The 6,754-nt window shown below is 41.6% G+C and overlaps 1 protein-coding gene across 3 annotated transcripts in view; it reads left to right on the forward strand.

Annotated features, from left to right (window-relative positions):
- Positions 1-6,754, forward strand: part of NR5A2 (nuclear receptor subfamily 5 group A member 2) — a 137,999-nt gene that overhangs the window by 21,780 nt on the left and 109,465 nt on the right. The gene's annotated exons all lie outside the window — the stretch shown is intronic.

Raw genomic sequence — 6,754 nt, forward strand, 5'->3', positions numbered from 1 at the left:
AATCTTATGACCTTGACGTCAAGACTTTCGCCGCTTAACGTGATGGGCCTTTATTCTGTGTAGCTCTTGATTTTTGGGGGGGGGGGGGGTTGGCATTTCATGGAAAGCATAGGACATTTGTTTTTGTTTTTGTTTTTCTGAATGACAGAATGTCTTTACTTACTTCCTTTAACTCAGTTGGTTTATGGCTAGAAAATTTAAGTCAGTGTGAACTGGCATCTTGTGAACTTAAAAATACCAAATATAAGGCTTTTATCTTATAATGGTGCCAGTTTAAAAGAAAAAATGCCAGTGTTTAGTTGTGTTTAGACCCTAAAGAATGAAAATGATACCACTGGCTACTAGTGTCAAATAGGTATTTACTACCTGTTTACCCTGACATTAGGTTGGTAAAGCCTTTGTTTTCGGAGCAGATTCCAATAGGATGTTTACTGTCATTGGATGGGGATTGGGCAAATGGTGAGTGCTAGTCCACTTGGCTCGGGTTTAGTTCTCATAATCAGTGTCTGTCGTTGATTTTAATGGATTGGTACATTGTAAACACAGTACGTGTTTGTGTAAGGATCTCTGTTTAACTACATAATTATTTTATTTCCTGAGACTTAAGACTGAATTAATATGGGAGAGTGATACGGAAGTTCGGAATCCAAAAGTAGCTACCAAAGCACTTTTGGGAGTCAGTGGTTTCATTCTCTGTTTTAAGAGCAAAGGTGAATCCTGGAATTTGATTTCCCAGTCTGTCTGTTGCAAAATCAGTTTCTTCCTTTTACTGTCATGGGGCTAGACATGGCTGCTGAAAGACTGGTTTCTGAACACCTAGGACTTTTGGAGGAGATTGAAAACTCTTTGAGAGAAGGACAGTACCAAGCAGACTTTCAGTGTAAAGGGCGGCTGTTAAAAACTGTTGTTTTAGATGGAGCAGGGAATATGAAGGCTGTGTGCAAATGGGAAATAGTGCTTTTCATAGCAGTCTTTACTAAGCACTGCGATTTCTACAGGGAAACAAAAAAATGACCTGAGCAGATCCGAAGAAGTTGACAGAACACCACCACCAGGTTGTAAGCACTGTTGATGTATCCAACTCTTAACTCTCTTGTCCTTTATCTCTCCATTTAAAGAGGCCAGAAAGTGGAGATAGATCCTAAGTGCAGAGGACAAGCAGAATGCATTGAGTTAGCACAGTCTGGCCAGGTGTTTTCTGGGTATGTAACAACCACTCTGTGATAATCAAAGTGTTTTTCATGAAAAACAAAAACAAAGGAAACTTCCTGGTGTTCTTAAAGTCACAGCTTTGTTCTTCAGATGGCTGGTAAGGTATCTGAAATGAAAATGAAAATGATTATTTTTTTAAAGACTTATTTATTTATTCGACACAGACAGAGATCACAAGTAGGCAGAGGCAGGCAGAGAGAGAGAAGGGGGAAGCAGGCTCCCTGCCGAGCAGAGAGCCCGGCGGGGCTTGATCCCAGGAACCTGAGATCATGACCTGAGCCAGAGGTAGAGGTTCAACCCACTGAGCCACCCGGGCACCCCAAAAATGATAATTTTAGATACAACACTAAGAAATGTAACAATGAGGAAAGCACGACCGACCTTTGCAGGCAGATGGACTTTCTTGTTAGAGCTTTGTTTGCTATGACTTAATAACTGTCTTCGTAGGCAAGATATTAATCTCTAGGCTTAGTTTCCCCATTTGTTAAATTGTCCCTGTGGTGTTTATGTGCAGGGGTGGTATGGAGGGCATAACAGTACTTTCACTGAAGAGGTTTTGCAAGGAAGAAAGGAGACTACGTGGGGAAAATATATCTAGGACAGGGAGTCTGACATATATTTTATACTCAGTAAATTAGAGTTCTTTTAAAATTACGATTACCGTGGTTTTATGACAAGCGTATGGAGGCATTGCATAATACTATCTGATACTCAGCATAAAAGCAAGAAGTTCTGCTTTCTTCCTAGTTTGACGTTGGGAAACAATATTACCATGTATGTTACAGAGTAGACAGTAGTACAATTCTATAATAAACAGTCCTAACTACGACTAATTGAGGACATAAAATTTGCCAGACAGTAAGTTGGGTGTACGATGAATACAAAGTTGAGTAAGACGAAAAATACTTCCTCTCAAAGATTTTATAAGACCGTTTCACAGGGGCACCTGGGTGGCTCAGTGGGTTAAGCCTCTGCCTTCGGCTCAGGTTATGATGTCAGGGTCCTGAGATGGAGCCCCCCATCAGGCTCTCTGCTCAGCAGGGAGCCTGTTTCCCCCTATCTCTGCCTGCCTCTCTGCCTACTTGTGATCTCTCTCTGTCAAATAAATAAAATCTTCCAAAAAAAAAAAAAAGACAGTTTCATAAATACCTATTTAAAAAAGACAGCTGAAGTTGCATTTCACAAATCCACAGGGGAAGAAATCATGTATATCATTTACTTGTCAAAAAAGGAAACATTATGAAGGGAATATAGACAGCCACAGGTAGGATTTTAAGAGTGCTGAGAAAGCACTCTTCCTCTCCAGATTTCTCTTTTCCTACCCCTGCCGCTAAATTCTACAAGATTCTTCTGTAGGGTGTGTGGTTTCATATTTGCCTGAAACACAAATCCTTTGGGCATGGGGCATATTAAAGCATTATCAGTCATTTATACTGTTGTTTAACGTATTTATCAGTCTTTCATAAGAAGATGATTTGAAAAAAGGAAAAGGAAAGAAAGTACAAACATTGGGGGTGTGGGCTTGCATTGAAAAGAGTAATTCAATGTAAGCATTTTTCAGAGAAGAAAAAGTAGAATTTAGAATAACTTGGGCAGTTTAAATACAGAGCTAGAAGGTGACTATTCCCACTTGGAAGAATTCCTTTTCCTTTTGTTTATAAATTTGTCACAAAATAGAGCAGGATGTTGGAAGCCAACATTGAAACATGGGCATCACCATGGTATTTCTCCAGGACAGCGGCTTTCAAGTTTTTAAACTACGACCTGCAGAAAATTTTTATTTTACATTGGAACTTGGTGTACCAAAGCTCGCTCTCTCTCACACACACGAAACAAACCAGAGTTTGACTGGACATTACATGACCTTCTCCATGCTGTGCACTCTGATATTTTCTACTCTGTTCTGCTTTAATATGATTTACTTCATGTTTTTAAAAATTTCTGGTCATCACCCACTGAATTGATTACATGACCCACTGATGAGGCGTAACCTGCAGTTCAAGAAACGTTGCTCAGGGGAAGGTTCTGTAAGCCATCCATTGGGTCTTGCCTACACGGCATTGTTAAGTGCAAGTCCTGAAAAGTCCTCTTGCCTCTGGCATGGCCTCCAACACATCCCCATCATTCACCCCATCAAAGCTACAATAATTCTTCCAGGCCTCTGGGATCTCATTCAGTAGAGTGGATCTACCAGCTAGCACTTCTGAGCAATGAAAGCATGTCCAGAACCTTCATTCATACTTACCAGTCCTCACCCTATCTTCCTGCAAAAGTGGTAATTTTTAAATAGTCCTTTGGGAAGATCAATCCCCCCCTTTATATATTTATATATAATTTTTTAAAAAGATTTTATTTATTTATTTGATAGACAGCACAAGTAGGCAGAGAGGCAGGCAGAGAGAGGAAGGGGAGCAGGCTCCCTGCTGAGCAGAGAGCCCGATGCGGGGCTCAATCCCAGGACCCTGGGATCATGACCCAAGCCAAAGGCAGAGGCTTAACCCACTGAGCTACCCAGGCGCTCCCCTTTAAACCTTTGTCTTTTTCTTGTTAAGTTCACAACAAATTACCCATCAAGTGGGGCAGATTGCTTATATCTCTATGACCCCAAGATGAAAACTCACATGTTTGTTCCTGGAGAGTAATAGGATAATAAGGCAGTTTTGCAAATGACCCCTTGCTCACTATCCCAGGACAAGTTACATCCTCTACCATGTATAAAAGGAGAGAATACAGATTTCATTTGTTTACTGTTTAAGGGAACAGAAGAGCCAGAGGGAATTCGGTGGGTTGTTTTGTTTTTCTACAGGGCCACAAGATGCAAAAAAGATATTCTTGTTCCTGTTCAAAATAACTGTAATGAGGAAGGGGAAATTAACAACTCCCAACCTCATAGTTCATGTAATATCTCATAAATGGCAAAAGAAGAAAAAAGACTATATACTTATAGAAACTGTGCAGTTTCAGAGTTGGAAGAGGATTGGGGAAGAAGGGATATGGGACTCCTAAATGAGCTGCTTGGTTTTTCTATACACCTGTAAGGGACAGTTCTAATTCCAATCCAAAATACTGGCATGAGAACGATGAAATTAATACTGTGAAACCAGTACCTTTCAAAACTGCACAGGTGCATCAAAAGATATTCCAGGCCTAGAAACCAGATTTTCCAGAGTTTGAAGACATGGTGGAGATCATTTGACCCACCTCTCACTTAAGCAGAAGAAGAAACCGAGGCAGGAGTGGACTTGAGACTTGCTCAGGATGATACAGCTAGCAGATGTCAGAATTGGGACTGGCAGACTCAGGTTCAGAAAAGCAGTACTTTGTACAGACCCCTCCCCACCCCCAAGACACACACACAAATAGGCAGTGTAACCTTTGACTCTGAAAACACAGGTCTTTGCCAGTGAAGCTAAAGCAAATCTCTAGGTTATCAGAAGTCCATCACTACCATCCAATTACCAAATCACTAATAATCAGTGAGACAGATTTTCTCTGAGCCCAGAAGACCCCTGGGGAGTGAATGAGTCACGTTAGAAAGCTACAATAATTCTTCCAGGCCTCTGGGATCTCATTCAGTAGAGTGGATCTACCAGCTAGCACTTCTGAGCAATGAAAGCATGTCCAGAACCTTCATTCATACTTACCCTCCACAGATAGTGGACTCTGCTGGGAGAATCTGGTTCAGCAACAACACATGGGCTGTGCTCAGCAGTTAAAATGGCTAAATACAGTTACATCCTGGGTTCTACTTGATGCCTGGCATGTTCAGCATGGGTTCCATTTTATGTACGTTTGTGAAAAGACAGAGAATACCAGATTGCAGTCAGGTGCTAGAAGAGCCACTAATTATAAAAGGATTAGAAGTGTTTTCTGAGGTAATGTCCTAAATCCGACACACCTTCTAATCTTCAAACCCAATCTGTCGTATGATGGCCCATACTCTGACCTTTTTCCTCTGGGTTTTTTGAAACTAAGAGCAAATTCAAGACCTCCTCTCGCTGCTGAAAGACCTGTCTTTGTGAGTCAAGAAGATTGTATGTTTTCTTTGTTATTTTTCTCTCATCTGGGTCTTAAATATCTCACAAACACAAGAGCAGTAAGAAACTAATTCCCAGTTTGTTGAACAACTAATGAATCTGGAGGATCTATTTGATCTTCTAATGAGACCAGATGTCTTAAGAGGATTCTGGGAATGGATATATAAGAACTTGCCCTCGATGAATGATTCTGATACATGTAGGAATAAAAAAAAAATCTAAATTAATCCTGACTGAAACACATAACTAGCATTTCTGTGGAAAATAGGTCTCAGAGACTCAGGGAGTTTGTGCCAAAGGAATTCAGCCATGCCGAAGCCAGTTTCTAAGCATGGTTTTGACTAAAGCGTGGAGGCTGGGGTAGGATTAAACCTTCCTTTTGCTCTTCCTTCTCGATCATAGAAGCTTTCTTTTCTTTTCTTTCTTTCTTTTTTTTAAAGATTTTATTTATTTATTTGACAGACAGAGATCACAGTAGGCAGAGGGGGTGGGGGAAGCAGGCTCCCTGCTGAGCAGAGAGCCCAATGGGGGGCTCAATTCAGATCATGACCTGAGCCAAAGGCAGAGACCTTAACCCACAGAGCCACCCAGGCGCCCTCATAGAAGCTTTTTGAGCAGAGTTTTATTTATTTATTTTGAACATTCTATTCTAGATCCTTTTCCCCAAGCCTTTGTTCACCTCTCATAACCAATATAGGTTTCTAGTCTGAGATTAAGTTGGATCTGCCCCATTTTCAAGCTGTAGTCTTCAGGAAGCTTACTTAGTCCTTTTCTCTGTGTGTGTGTGGGGGGGGGGAGGGGCAGTAGAGAAAGCACCTGCAGAGTGTCTCCCCACATTCCGCTGCTGTCCAGCCCCAGCATCCCCTCCACGTGCTCCCGTGGCTTCCCAGAGTTACAGCCAGCCATGTCATGTACCCTGGATGCAGAGTGGTCACTCTGGAAGGAGACTGTATGCAGGACACAAACTTCAGAGTGATTTCCATTCCAGAAGAGAGAGTTTTTTTCTGAGGGTGAATTAAAACATTTATTACCAATTCAGTTACTTCACAAGGTATCAGAATAAAGTAAATCGGTCCTACACAGGTTTGCAAGGAAATGAGAAATCCAGCCTTTCTTTCTTGCACTGGAGGTGGGCATAGAACTTTTCTTCTGACCTTAGGAACTGGAAGAGAATTGGCAAGTTTGACTTAGATGGGCTCTCAGGTCTCCTCAGGTGTCAGGCAACTGCTTCTGAGATTTCTTCCAGGCAGACTTGGTCTGGTTGATGGTGTTGAGATTTCTGTTATTCCAGTTTTCCTTGTTCATACGTGTGCAGCGTAGGCTGCGTGCGTGCCTGTTATCAGTGAAGGAACCCATTATCTTACCTTCTTGTTTCACGCTCCAGTGGATGAATCCACTCTTCTCAGTCAGTGCCATGACTGCTGTGGCTGGCTCTTTAGTTGGTCGCCGACAGTGTCCATCTGACTGCAGACACATGCGTTCTTTTTTTTTTTTTTTTTTTTTTT

The sequence above is a fragment of the Mustela nigripes genome, chromosome 10 (genome assembly GCF_022355385.1).
Source record: "Mustela nigripes isolate SB6536 chromosome 10, MUSNIG.SB6536, whole genome shotgun sequence".
NCBI classification, from domain to species: Eukaryota; Metazoa; Chordata; class Mammalia; order Carnivora; family Mustelidae; genus Mustela; species Mustela nigripes.